This window comes from Tasmannia lanceolata, unplaced genomic scaffold (genome assembly GCF_043159265.1).
Source record: "Tasmannia lanceolata isolate RefF3 unplaced genomic scaffold, GAP_Taslan_0.1 ptg000015l, whole genome shotgun sequence".
NCBI classification, from domain to species: domain Eukaryota; kingdom Viridiplantae; phylum Streptophyta; class Magnoliopsida; order Canellales; family Winteraceae; genus Tasmannia; species Tasmannia lanceolata.
The window spans coordinates 48628696-48643848 of NW_027518692.1; the positions used below are offsets into that span (position 1 = coordinate 48628696).

A 15153-nucleotide genomic window follows, 5' to 3' on the forward strand; every position below is an offset into this window, starting at 1 on the left:
AAAAATGGACTAATTTGTGAAGGTTTAAAGACATCCATTTTACCTCCACAAATCGTAGGGTTGGGATGATCCTATGGATCTGATTTTTTGTAGACACCCTATCTATGTGAGGGCCTTTAAAATGGATGGCTTGGATCACCCAAACAATGTGGGCCCCCACTGTATTTTAAGCTAGTGTGTAGAGAACTCTCTACACATATGTGTAGGAACCGTTTTCTCTCTCTCTCTCTCTCTCTCTCTCTCTCTCTCTATATATATATATATATATATATATATATATATATATAGAGAGAGAGAGAGAGAGAGAAAACTGTTGATGAGCTTAAGCGCACCAAACCTATGGTGCGCTTAAGCTCTCCAATCACATGGGGGTCCACTTTGTTAGGTGATTCAAAGCATTCATTTTAAAGGCCTTATGATAGATAGGGGGTGTACCAAAAATCAGCTCCATAGGATCATCCTAACCCCTTCATTTGTGGAGGACAAAAATTGGCAGATTTGTGTGTGTCCATTTTTGTCCTCCACAAATGGAGGGGTTAGGATGATCCTATGGAGCTGATTTTTGGTACACCCCCTATCCATGTAAGGGACTTTAAAATGAATGCTTTGGATCACCTAACAAAGTGGGCCCCCATGTGATTGGGGCGCTTAAGCTCACCAACAGTTTCCTCATATATATATAATAATAAATAATGATGCAATTCATATTTACAGCCATATACATGATACCCACAACCCATTTCAAATATTACAATGGAAAAGAAAGAAATTCCAAAACAAAGCATTCTAAGCCGGGGGAAAACCCAAAGCCTGTCACAAATTTATAATGCAAGAATCTATAAAATAAAATAAAAAATCATTGTTATAAACAATATAAAATCCATCTAGAAAATTTCAAAAAGAAAACAGAAAAGGAAAAAAATATAAAGATAATCAAGAGTCTGAATCTACTCACCTCCATCCCACGAGGTATCGTTAGGTCTGCAAATCATAACAAAAATAATCCCATAAAAATTGATAATTCCAAAATGTAGACAACCCAAAAATCACCATTGCCAATAAAGCACATGAGAGTAGATCCAGACTCCAAATCCAAATCCTATAATAAAAGAGGATTAACTCTAAAATGTGTTTGTATCCCTTTAGTTTGTTCGCCTTGATTATTTCGGGGATGCAGGCCTTAATGAGAGAGATCGATGAACATGAGTCTCCATTATTTGTTTTCTCCTCCCATCTAAAATTGAATTTACATTTAGAATCAAAATACTTCCAAATGAAAAGGATAACATCTCTACAACTCATCAGAAAAAAAAAAAAAAAACCAACTCCTTTCATATATCCATGCTATCAATCTTCGCAATAGAATTTCAAAAGTAGAAGCGACAAACTTACAAGTTAGACTGTGGCAAAACTGAAGCCCTATTTGTTACAAAATTCCTAAAACACATCATCAAACAATTAACAATTAACAATCACACATCATCAAACATGCTAAATTTAAAATGCTCTTTAATTGATATTTTTTTTTGACGAAAAAATATCTATGAAGTGATAAATTGAGCAATCTAGAAGACAAAAACATGAAAGGAAATTGTATCGATGTGGCAGACTTTAATGGGAATGCATTAATAGCAAAAACTGTATATGGGACTATAGTGGAGGATTTTATTTTTAATTTTTGAGAATTCTATTGTAATCAAATGTATGTAGGTTTTCCAATCTACAAGTTTGAGGGGGCATATTAGGGAATAAAATCAGATCTTAGATTAATAGCGTATTTTTAAGCGTTGTGGGAAGGGGAAGAGAATGGATTTAATGCGAAAGAGAAAATACATATGTCTTTTTAAGTAAAGGGAAGTTAAGAAATTCATAGATTAGGAAAAGGAATACTCACACAAAAAATGAATTAGATCAATACAAGAATTTCACCTTGAGATTCTATAGCAACACATCAATTTACACTTTGATCTTTAAAAGAAGCTATTAGGTAATTTCTAAGAGGCGAATTTTAAAAGCACAATCTACACAGATTCGGCAAGTGTATATTTTTTTATATACTCCTCATTCTAACACAAAATCTTAACTGAAATGAAGCTTAGGGCAAGAAATCATCTCTCTCTATGACTTTGTAAAACTATTTCGAATTTCTCATGGCCTTAAAGAATTTAAACATGCTAAACACAAATTTAGAGCACTAATCCTATTATTTCTATAGATATTCACATAATCTTATCATACAAACTAAAATTTCGTAAAAAAAATCATTCTGAAGAGATTTTGAGCATATAAACTATTTTAGCCATTAATCACAGATAAAGTACCTGATAGATGAACCTACTTGATCTTCCTCTTCGTAATTTCTCACCAAATCTCACTTCTTTGACTCCCTTAATCTCTTTCTACTCCTTCAATCACACTGATCTACACATCATCACTTCTTTTCCAACTTTTTTTTACTTTACTCTTGCTTCTAACGAATTTTGATTGACTCAATTACATAGCGTTCTCATCAGAAATGAATCAAGATCAAACATACAGATCCAAACCAAACAAATTGGATTCGAACATATGCCTCTTGGATCTACACTTTTAAAGCACAAATTTAAGGTTTTACAGCACAAATCTAAGGTTCGAGGGTTTAGAGCTAGGGTTTGAGTAGAAAAATGGGGAGGATTGATTAGGATTCGATTGTGAGAAGAAAAAGGAAAATGATGATGAAAGCTAATAGAGAAGGAGAATAACGCATTCAATTGAAGACATGGCTGGTCGGATCTTGTCGGAGCTCGCCAGAAAAAATTGTAGTGTAGACACCCCATTTTGACCGAACCATAATAACATTGTTCAGTTAGAAACCCTATTGAACTAGTGTCTTAAAATCCCAAATTGTACTTTAGGGTAATTTAAGGTCCCAAGCAGGTCTTATAAAATTTCATCGTAATCCGTCAAGGTTAGTTTGTAGTGTAGCATAGTGTAGTATAATGCGATAGGGGGGTGATTTAAACAATCAGGGTGTGTCAATACCAGTTGTGGGCATAAAGAAGAGAATCAAATGTTAGCCCCGTTTCTTACCTAAGACCACCCCTTTTAGAGTTAAAAATAGCCATAAATGTTTAGCAAAGGGGGTTGTCCATAGGAAGAAGTAGGGGTAGAATATATCATTTTCCTTATTAAAACCCAAACCGAATTAGGGCATAAGAAAAAAGCCTCACTTGCAGCCAAGAGGGGGAACTTGAAGCCACCTCTGTGTCTATGAGACTTGTCCAGTCTCACTAGCACCCATGTTTATCTCCTCTTTTTCTATGAAGTAGTCTTTAACTTATTTATCTTTTGGTAGCATTATTAGAGAGTTTTTGGCTTATTTGTCCTTTGGTAGCGTTATTAGAGAATCTTTGACTTATTTAAACCCCTTCTTTAGTGGTACTGGTTTAGGAGTTTATTCTCTACTTTAGGAATTTATCCTTTAGTTTAGGAGTGTGTCCTTTAATGTTGTTACCATTCCTCTTTATTAAATACTAGCACAATCTTATCCCATCATAGCTTAGAATAGGTGCGAAGAACTACGTTGCCTTGATTCTCGTGGAGGAGGGGATACGTAGGCTTCTTTAGATGAATATCAGATCATCTAAAGACTCGGGCTTAAGCATTGTATTAGAGTCTTAGGGTCTGTTGTTAGCACTTTAGGGCTTGTGTTTGTATGTTGACGATGATTTTTGCATAGGATCATAATATTGTGTGTTCATTTCTTCGCTTACTCACATATTTAACTGTAGCATTATCCTGTATTCTTGTTTTACTTACATGCTCGACTGTAGTAATTACCTGCTTTGATTGTTAGTTTGATGTAGCGCTTTACTGCTTTACTGATTATTATATCTGTTATTTCTTGTACAAACCTTATACCTTTAGTTGTAGCATGCATGTGTTTGTCCATCAGAACTTAGACACCAGTTTGGCATGTCACTCATAACCTAGCTGTGATTAGGCGACATTTCTTCCATTTATTTTGTGTGTGCTTGTTATTACCATCCCCGGGACATGCATGCCTAGGTAGACGTTATCTCGGGTATATTCGTTCTCAATTTACATGATTTTTGCCCAAAACTCTTCAAAGTTAATAAATAAATGGCATAAGAGACCAAGTGTTCGCACTCGGACGAATTGGGGGTGCTCTTTGGACTTTCTCCATTCGTAATCAGGCACGGACCTTTTGTATCTCTGGTTATCCGTTGCAGACAGAACATTTGTTTTTTGTTCCATGGCGTATCCATGGATGGCGACTCTGAGTTATTTTTAGGTATGTCTTGGTTTTGAGCCTTGGGTCCGGATCAAGAGGTATCTTATTCATTTTGTATCGTCACTCGTGCTATGCTATGAGGGTATTTTGAGAGTTCCTTGGTAAAGCTCTCATTCACATGTGGAGATCTTTGAGGATTGCAGGGAATCTCGTGTCCTCGGCACTCGTCCTCTCCGGATCGGGGTCCACAGTGCCTAAAGTGAAATAGACACCGAGAACAAGCCCTCCCCATATGGTAAGATCCATTTCACTGAAATTAAAGGACAAGAACCTCCATTGGTGGACCCACACAATTACTTCCATCCAAGAGAGAGCTCACAAACAAACAAACCAGACCAGACCAAACCAAACCACAACACACGTGCGGTTTTAGCCCATTGGCGTGCCACCTAAGATCAAGACAAGCAACGTTGAGGTTAGGCTTAGCCTAGTGCCGTGCCAGTTAAGAACAAGACAAGCAATGTGTTAGAGCCCATTAAAAAAAATAAAAAAATAAAAATGCTTTCACTTACTCAATTTCCCCACACTAACGAAATACCTTTTCATTGAAAGAAGCAAAGGTGGCGAGATTCTCATTAATGGCTTGCATTACAAGGGACTCATTTGTGGCATCACGGAGGCCACCCAACTACCCCAACTCTGTTATATATTGGCTGTGGAACCTTCTTTCCTTTCCTTTCTCTCCCACCAAAAATTCCACTTGTCGGCTTCAGAGAGCTCCCTTTTTTAAGCTTGCTAATACCTTTTTAGGTGATTAGGAGTGAGTTGGTTACAACGTCCTCCTTCCTTTACACCCACATAATCTTACTTTGATTCTCCGAAACATCATTATATAATACTGCCAGTACTTTATTTTAATACATGACCAAAGTAAACGGGTCCTTGATTTTGATTTCTTTTGTGGACAAGCGTGGTTAGGTAAGGTTGTTTTTTCTTCTTAGGGAGCTGACGAAATAAGTGGAAGCAGTGTTTCAAAATGTGGATGTGAGTCAGAACGCAGCCAAAGCAAATCCTAGTTGACTCAGTACGCAAAATGTGGATGTGAGTCAGAACGCAACCAAAGCAAATCCTAGTTGACTCGGTACGATGCGGGCAAATACTCGGTTAACATGGTCATTGCTCAGTACAGTATAAAAAGAATTTTGATAGACTTCGTAGGTAAAAATGCAGACTCGGACAAGGAGGGTTAAAGAATGTAACCTAATCTATTATTCGATTGTCTAATCAGAGGTTTAGAATGTAATAGGATGGTGATGACAGGTCTGCATGCCATTTCAAATCGAAGAAAGAGACGGAGAAGAATGAGAGGCCAAATTAAATAATTATAATATTTTCTTTTCTTTTCTTACCATTTCCCCCTCTTTTTTTCAAGGGTGAGAGTGAAGGAATGCACATAACCGTAAGCTGGTAACATGATTCAATCAATCATGTAATTTTTTTTTTATCACTCTCAGAGAGTACTCAATGTGGAAAGCTACCGTTACTCTTCAGCAAGGGGTAACTTAAAATCATAGCCGAAATCTTGTGTAATAAAATATGAAAATGATAAAAAGAAAGGGATGCTATGCTCTTTCTTAAAGGACACATTTCGCCCAACTTGAGAACACCATGATGGAATTATCTTAAGCCCTTAATCCATCTAGGTTCCACAACAAAAAAATCTGGAACGTTGATTTTTGTAGGCAATTTATCTTATGCACAGGATGCCTGTTTTGGGTGGGACCAGGATCATGTGGATCATCTAATTTTGTTCTACATTATCAACGGTCATGATGAGACTTTGATAATGTCATGATATGGGCTAAGGGGACCCACTAGAGTTAGATCTTAATAGCGGCACACATTTCCCAAAGAGCTATTAGATTGGACCCCACTCGTCCCCCTGCAAAATGAACATCACATCCACTAATATCGACCAATACAGCTCAGCACTACACACGTACAAAGAAATGGCATTCAACTCCCCATATTTTGGTAGCGACACACTTCAATTAATTTATTAAAATAAAAAAACACTAACAGGCCGCTCCTTACGCGACGTGCTCACGTGACATTAGTAAAAGAGGAGCGCCGCCCAGACGGTTGATCTGTCAACTGCTCCTCTCTAGACACGTGGAGAAATACCGTTAAAGGAGTCATCAACGATGGAGCGCAAAACAAAAGAGACCCAAAACACAAAAGACAAAAAACAAAACAAGAGTAGACAAAATTACGTACCTGCCCTCGCCTTCTATAAAAGACCCCCTCCTGGCCTCCTTACCCAACGAACCAAAACCAACCAACTCATTTTCATTTCAAGACCTTCTCAGCTTCTCTACCCACCACTTCTAGCGCGTGATGGGCACGTGTGACTGGCACAGAGGGCCCACCATCGGCCGGGGCTCCTCCGGCACCGTCTCCCTCGCTTCCCGATCCGGCGAGCTCTTCGCCGTCAAGTCAGCCCAATTGGGTCAATCCCAAATCATACAAAGAGAACAAAAAATTCTCTCTCTCCTCTCTAACCCTCATATCGTTTCTTATATCGGTTACGATATCACCACCGAAAAGGGTCAGATTTTATACAACCTTTTCATGGAGTACCTCGCCGGCGGCACACTTTCAGACCAAATTTTCCGGCAAGGCGGAAAGCTCCAAGAATCGGAGATCCGAACCCACACTCGCTCAATTCTACATGGCCTTTCCTACCTTCACTCGAACAACATAGCTCATTGTGATATCAAGGGCCGAAACGTGATAATCGGAAACGATGGTTGTGCAAAAATCGCAGATCTTGGATGCGCTAAATGGGTAGATATTTCGGCCGTTTCGGGTGTTTCGGACATTACGACACAGATTTCCGGTACGCCACTTTTTATGGCCCCGGAAGTGGCACGTGGGGAAGAACAGGGTTTTCCAGCTGATGTGTGGGCAGTTGGATGTACGGTGATTGAAATGGCTACTGGGAGACCGCCCTGGCCCGACGTTACGGATCCCGTATCCGCTTTGTATCGAATCGGGTATTCGGACGACTTGCCCGAATTTCCGAGCTGGGTGTCGGAGGAAGGAAAGGATTTTTTGAGTGTGTGTTTGAGGAGACGTATGGAGGAGAGATGGACCGTTGATCAGCTTCTTAAGCACCCTTTTGTGGATGAATTCGTTTCTTCTAAGAAAAGAATTTCGGACTCTGTTTTTGTGTCGGATTCTCCTACAAGTACTCTGGATCGGGCCTTGTGGGACTCTCTAGATGACGGGCAGACGGGCCTGGATGGGACCCACATCGGGTTTTCGAGTAATGATCGTCTATCGGATCGGATCCCGCGGTTGTACAGTGGGATTTCGCCGTCTAGAAGGCCTGATTGGACATGGGACGAAAATTGGATCACGGTTAGAGGAAGCGAAGAAGGGTCTGGGCAATGCCCGACCCACTCCGCAGGGACCCACTCCTTAATGATGCTGAAAACGTATCTACACAGGGAGGAAGAGGATCCACAGATATATAACAGAGTAACTTATCCTCCCTTTCCGATGTGGGATCTTCCAGAAGGGGACAATTTTTTGGAGGCAGAAGAGGTGGGTCAGATTCCGGCCAGTGAAACAATGGGTGGTGGGTCAGATTCCGTTTTGGATAGGTCCCACCAAGAGCTAGGCTTTTGTATTATAAGTGATAGGAATAGTGGTAGTGGTAGTAATAGTGGTGGTTGTGGCATGATTGGAAGGGATCGGAGAGGGGTTTCTGCAATTGCGTGTAAATGTACAGAAGATGTTTGTTGTAATTTTGATATGGGGAGACCAAAAACATATGTAATTTTTGCATTCGGCATTGAATTTGGATCTGATTCTTCGATTTTTTTGGTTCTACTGTTGGATTGTTTCCAATTTGTGGCCTGGGAGTGAGCCCATTATGTGGAAATATTGGCTAACTTCAAGATAGTAACATTCTTTATTGGATTTTGGTAAAATGCAACATGCCTAACGGTTTTTGGAATGCTTGGTTTTGCCAAGCTTAGTGGCTATAATTTTAGAAGCTCAAGCTTATGAAAGCTTGGCCTAATGGAAATTATATGTAGCCCAATGTCCCTCTTTCCACACTAATTGAGTAATTGTTCATTCATGTTTTGAAACTCCTTGAGAGTGAGATTCGCGTCTAAGAGTGACAGGGTACGGCTTTCTTAGTTAATCAGAGCACTCAGGAAAAGCGTGAGGACAGCCAGTTGGAGCTTAAGGAGATCATTTATGGCTTCAGGTATCAGGTTTGAATACCCTATTTAGACAATGTTTTTTCATGGGTTTGAATGGCTAAAGATCCAAGGGATTGAGATGTGTGAATAAAGTATTAACACTATTGTCAATCTTACACAAACTAAATGCTAGGTTGATCTATATTTTACACGTGGTTGCATGATTTGTGAGTAAAAAGTTTTTGGGCACCAACTTCAGCAAGTAATCAAACTGGCCCTGTTTGTTTTGGATTTTGAGAATATTTCTGAGTCCTAAACTGATAATGGGACTCAAAAATCAAATGTAAATTTGAGTCCAATAATCAGTTCTGGACTCACAATCGTTCCTCAAAATCCAAAACAATGAATTTTGAGTCCAGAACTGATTGTTGGAGTCAAAATTAAGTCTAATTTTGAGTCCAATAATTAGCTTCAACTGAAAATCAATTCTCAAAATCCAAAATGAATAGGGCTCGTTTCTTACGCCTTGATCGTTTTGGATTTTGAGCCCAGAACTGATTATTGGTGTCCGAATTAAGTTTAATTCTGAATTTTAAGAATTAATTTGAATCCAAAAATGATTCTGACTTGACTCAAAATTGAGTTTAATCTTGAGTCCAATAATTTGATTTGGAGTCAAAATCGATTCTCTCCTCTCTCTCTCTCTCTCTCTCTCTCTCTCTCTCTCTCTTCATTTTTAAGAGAGAGAAAAACCCATGAGATCTTCCTTCCTTTTACCGTGATTCTCTTCTTAAGTTTTCAGTAGCAAGTGAATCAAAAGCCTTTTTATCTAGAGACAAGACAGAGCCATAGAGGTTTGTATTTTCTTGCCCTCTGTTTCTTTTCTTTCGAGTACTGATTTTAACAGTCAACTTGGTTGATATTGTGACACAACCAATCACTGCAAAAGCTTAAGTTGTTAGAGTTGGTGTTATTTAATCATTTATAATTCAACAATCCCCCTAATTTTGGATTTTAATATTAAAAAGTTGTTGGGTTTTGAATCCATGACCTGTGATATCATGTGAGACAACCAATTACTTCAAAAGCTTAAGCTATTAGAGTTGGTGTTATTTAAGCATCTATATTTCAACATATATAAAACATCTTATTTTAATTTGTTTTTGTTCTTCTGTAGGAATAAAAATAAAAATGAATCCGGATAAATTCACCCACAAGACAAATGAAGCTCTTGCCGGAGCTCATGAACTGGCGACGGATTCCGGCAATGTCCAATTAACCTCAGTTCAGGGGACTCATCAAATGTTATTGGTTGGGCTAGGAACCAAGGAGGCGGGCCGTAGAGGTTGAACTATATTATTGATGAGATTTGGGATCTGGTTCGTCGGATCCATCCTCAACTTGTTCACCGGAGGAGAACGGCCAACTCTTTAGCGGATGCACTGGCTAAAGAGGGGGGTATATGCTATGGAAACAAATGTAAATTATTGTAATTCGTTGAATCAGATGTAGGCTATTTGTGCCTTATTACTGAATTGGACTCTGTACTGGGACATCTTGTCCCCATTTCTGATCAAATAAAATTTTGTTAATTTTCAAAAAAAAAAATTTAACCCCAGTTCACGTAGTCATCGCATTAGTATCAGACCCAAATGGAATTTTAAGGCAGGCCATTGCTAATGCCGGTGGAGAGGAAGCCGCAAAATCCTTCGAGAGAGTCGTGAACCAAGCCCTGAAAAAAATCCCATCTCAACACCCTGCTCCCGTGAGGTCCCCGCGAGTTCTTCTCTGATTAAGGCTATAAGGCGTGCACAGTCTTCCCAGAAATCCCGCGGTGACACCCATTTGGCCGCCGATCTGTTGATTCTCGGCCTGCTTGAGGATTCTCATATTGGCAACCTCCTCAAAGAAGCTGGTGTGAGTACTGCTAGAGTGAAATCCGAGGTGGAGAAATTGCGGGAAAAAGAAAGGGAAGAAGGTGGAGAGTGCATCTGGGGATACGAATTTTCAAGCACTTAAGACGTACGGTGTTGATCTTGTTGAGATGGCGGGAAAGCTTGATCCAGTTATTGGTAGAGATGAGGAAATTAGAAGAGTGGTGATAAGAATTCTTTCGAGGAGAACGAAGAACAATCCAGTTCTTATTGGAGAGCCCGGCGTTGGGAAGACTGCGGTGGTTGAGGGTCTTGCGCAAAGAATTGCGAGGGGTGATGTGCCTAGCAATTTGCTTGATGTGAGGGTTGTAGCATTGGATATGGGTGCTCTGATTGCCGGGGCGAAATACAGGGGAGAATTCGAAGAGAGAGTTAAGGCTGTGTTGAAAGAAGTTCAAGAAGCTAATGGAACGGTTATACTTTTCATTGACGAAATCCATCTTGTCCTTGGAGCTGGTAAGTGAATTTCAAAATCCCATTGTTTGGTTATTCTCTATGTGTTTTGTTAAATGATCTATATTAGTTTATCTTAAAATGGGCTCCCAAAGCAAATCCAATGCCTCTTGAGAGGCCCATGTCATCTCTGTGTTTTTTTCTATGATTTGTGGACACGGACACGAGTGTCGTGTGTCGACATGTACACGGAGTGTTGGACACAGCAAACACCCAAACTTTAGAAACGGGGACACGGCTAAAATAGAAAGTATATGTAATCATGATTTGTGGATATGGATTCGTGTGTCCAGTTTCGACACGGATACGAGTTGTCTAAATGAGGTAAACACAATAATCAATAAAAAAACAGAATGTCACACTTGACACAGTACAAAAATATGTCCACACACCCGCATTAAGTCTAACACTTGCAGCAATACAAGTAGAAGTGTCCAAAGAAGTGTCGATAAGTGTAGACAAGCATGTCGTGTCAGACACGGCAGGACACGTGAGTCGGCAATAAATTCGAAGTGTCGGCCAAATCATATGTTTTTTTCCATTTTATATGTTGATATGTCTGTAATGTCCCCATTGTTTTGTTATTATTATTATTTTTTAAGTATTTATTTTTAGTTTATCTTAAAATGCGCTCACTCAAACAAATCCAATGCCCCTTGAAAGGCCCATTTTGAGTTTTTGTCATGTTATATGGTGTTGATGTGTCTGTAATCTATGAACATTTAGGCCTGAAGGTTCGATGGATGCGGCGAATTTATTCAAGCCAATGTTGGCTAGGGGGCAGCTCCGTTGCATTGGCGCAACCACCCTTGTAGAGTGCAGGAAGTATGTGGAGAAGGATGCAGCATTTGAGCGGCGGTTTCAGCAGGTTTACGTGGCTGAGCCGAGTGTAGAGGATACAATAAGCATTCTTCGTGGGCTTAAGAGAGATTTGAAACGCACCATGGTGTTCGAATTCTAGATCGAGCTCTTGTTGTTGCTGCTCAGTTATCCAGTCGATATATTACTCGTATGTAGAGGATTTTTCAGTGTTGAGAAGAGTTTTTTCTACTTTCATTACTTTCATTGTTGTTAGTGTTGTTGGGTGTGGAACTGCAGTCTGTGTTTTTTTTTTAATTCTGTTGAGAAATCACAAGCAAAACCAATCTGATAGCACGCGCAGAAACAGAAAATATAATAGGTAAAGACTCACACAAGCATAAGATATACGTGCTTAGGCCACGATGCCTACACCCGTAGGAAAGAAATAATACAAGGATTACAACAGGATTACACCAGACACCCATAAATTGTAACCCTTTTCCACTCGTCTAACCAAGACTGTACACTACCAAGAGAAAACCCCAAATTCTTATCCCACGAGAAATTTCTGAGAAGAGAACTCTCCTTTTTATTTTACCATCCGCACACAAAGTCCTGTGGTTTTGCACCATTAATAAGGTATTCAAATACCTTATATAAACTTAGGTATCTCTCTCCTAGTCAAACTAAGAAACACCTAGGACACCTAGCCTAGACCTAGTCCTACACTAAATAGGAAATCTTACCCTCTCTCTCCACTCTAGTCATATGGGGAAACCTAAATAAAAGAGAAGTCTCCTCTTCCTACCTATGTAGCAAACAAGACATCTAACGCAATATATTCAATTACTGATGGATTCTTTTTCCAAATGTGAAGAGCGTTACCTTCCTCACAAAGCAATTGATCTGGTTGATGAAGCCTGTGCTAATGTGAGAGTTCAGCTTGACAGCCAGCCAGAAGAGATTGATAAACTCGAAGGGAGGAGAATTCAGATAGAAGTAGAATTACATGCACTTGAGAAAGAGAAAGACAGAGACAAAGCCAGCAAAGCTCGGCTGTTGGAAGTGAGTTTCCTCGAGATTGAATTGAATGGATAGAAGCTCAGTACTAAAATTTCTTTGTCTTATTCTAATGTGGATTTTTCATTTCAGGTTAAAAAAGAATTGGATGAATTAAGGGATAAATTGAAGCCACTAATGATGAAGTACAAGAAAGAGAAGGAAAGGATTGATGAGATTCGAAGGCTGAAAAAAAAAAAACGTGAAGAGCTGCTGATCAGTTTACAAGAGGCTGAGAGGAGAATGGATTTGGCCCGTGTTGCTGATATTAAGTATGGGGCGCTGAAAGAGATCGAAGCTGCAATAGCAAAACTTGAAGAAAGTGCAGTAGGAAACTTAATGCTGATAGAAACTGTTGGACCGGAGCACATTGCAGAGGTATGCTTTTCTTATTTCATGGGTGATTTGAACTACAACTCAGTGGAATCGCAATAGCTTTTAATGGGTTCTGATGGCATGTTTTGCTGCTATTTGGTGTTTTTTTATAAGTTGTGAGCCGCTGGACAGGTATTCCAGTGACCAGACTTGGCCAAAATGAGAAGGATAGGCTGATTGGTCTCACAGAGAGATTGCAACAAAGAGTGGTGGGACAAGATCAAGCAGTTGAAGCAGTTGCAGAAGCTGTATTAAGGTCTAGAGCGGTACTAGGTCGGCCACAACAGCCAATCGGATCATTCCTGTTCTTGCGGCCAACTGGGGTTGGTAAAACAGAGCTTGCAAAAGCTCTTGCTGAGCAATTGTTTGATGATGAGAAGATGCTGATACGAATCGATATGTCAGAATACATGGAGCGACATTCAGTGGCGTGGCTCATTGGTGCCCCTCCAGGGTAAGTATATATGTTTTTTTGAATAGAGGATAAGTATATATGTCTTCAATTAACTGAAATTTGAATGACCCCTTTGTGAATTCCTTGTTTGTTTTCAGATATGTCGGGCACGAAGAAGGTGGGCAGCTTACAAAGGCAGTGAGGAGGCGGCCATACAGTGTTGTCCTGTTTGATGAAGTCGAGAAGGCGCATGTTGCTGTTCTGAACACCCTGCTGCAAGTTCTCGATGATGGTCGATTAACTGATGGCCTTGGGAAGACTATTGATTTTTCCAACACTGTGATCATCATGACATCAATCTAGGAGCAGAGTACCTTATTGCTGGACTCTCTGGATAAACTTCTATGCAGAAAGCCAAAGAAAGAGTCATGCAAGAGGTAAAAATTGTAGATTAGTAGCAGCAGCTCCAATTCATGGTTTTTAAGGGCTGTTTTTGGTACTAGTTTTCCTTAAAACTCTTATCTTTTGGTGGCTGCAGGTGAAGAGGCATTTCAAGCCTGAGTTACTCAATCGTCTCGATGAGATTGTGATCTTCGAGCCTCTATCCCATGAACAACTCCGTAAAATTGCAAGACTCCAAATGAAGTTGCCAAAAGACTGGCGGAGCGTGGGGTTGCTTTAGCTGTATCAGACGCTGCTTTGGACATTGTCTTGGCAGAAGCTTATGACCCAGTAAGCATTTCTCCCCTCCATGGGAGGACATTTGGTGGTTGTTCCTGATACTTGTGGGTTTATGTGTTTATGTGATGGATTGAGACTTACATACTTCTATTGTTGCATATATATGGAGCTAGGCCAATAAGGCGGTGGCTAGAGAAGAAGGTGGTAACACAACAGTCAAGAATGCTCATAAGAGGAGAGATTGACGAGAACTCAACTGTTTACATTGATGCTGCACCAGGAGGGAAGGAGCTGACATTTAAGGTGGAGAAGAATGGAGGGCTGGTGAACGCCGCCACCGGACAGAAGTCAGACATCTTGATAGAGATTCCGAATGGGCAAGGGAGTAGGAGTGATGCTGCTCAGGTAGTGAAGATGAAGGTAGAAGCTGATGACGATGAGGATGAAATGGACTAGATCGGAGGATTAACTGCTGGGGGTGTTGTGATGAATGAGAAACACTACTTTGGAGGGTGTTTGTTTTCATGTTCATGGTCTTCTAGTGTCTGTTGATAGCTGTGGTTTTGTTTATAGAACTTCCCTTTTTTATACGATAATGAAGTCTCAGTAGTGTTAATATGATCCTTTTTTTTTTAATGGTAACATGATCCTTGTTTTGTTACCAACTGCTTATAAATGCCAATGTGTTTTTCTTTTAATTGAACGGTTCTTCAAGGGAAGAAACGTGTTCCATTTGTTAGGGTCCTTAGTCGTTGCTTTCTTTCTATAATGGGGAAGATTCGACAAGTGCTGCTTTGATGGTGTTGAGATACATCTTGTTTCCATATTTGGATGGGAGACTTCTCTTCTTTCCTAGTATGGGTAGGAAAGAGAGGAGAGATCTTAGTGGAAGATGTGGATGGGAGACTTTTTTTCTTTGATGGTGTTGACATGTCTTGTAACACGCTATTTCCACTTTATCATAGTGGAAGATCGTAATCTTACCCCTTTGTTGTACTAGAAGGA

At 39.9% G+C, this 15153-nt stretch overlaps 2 pseudogenes; both read left to right on the forward strand.

The window, feature by feature from the left end:
• The first annotated feature begins 6415 nt into the window (after positions 1–6415).
• Positions 6416–8232, forward strand: LOC143845942 (mitogen-activated protein kinase kinase kinase 18 pseudogene; annotated as a pseudogene).
• A 1410-nt stretch (positions 8233–9642) lies between these two features.
• Positions 9643–14604, forward strand: LOC143846259 (chaperone protein ClpB1-like; annotated as a pseudogene).
• The last annotated feature ends 549 nt before the right edge of the window (positions 14605–15153 follow it).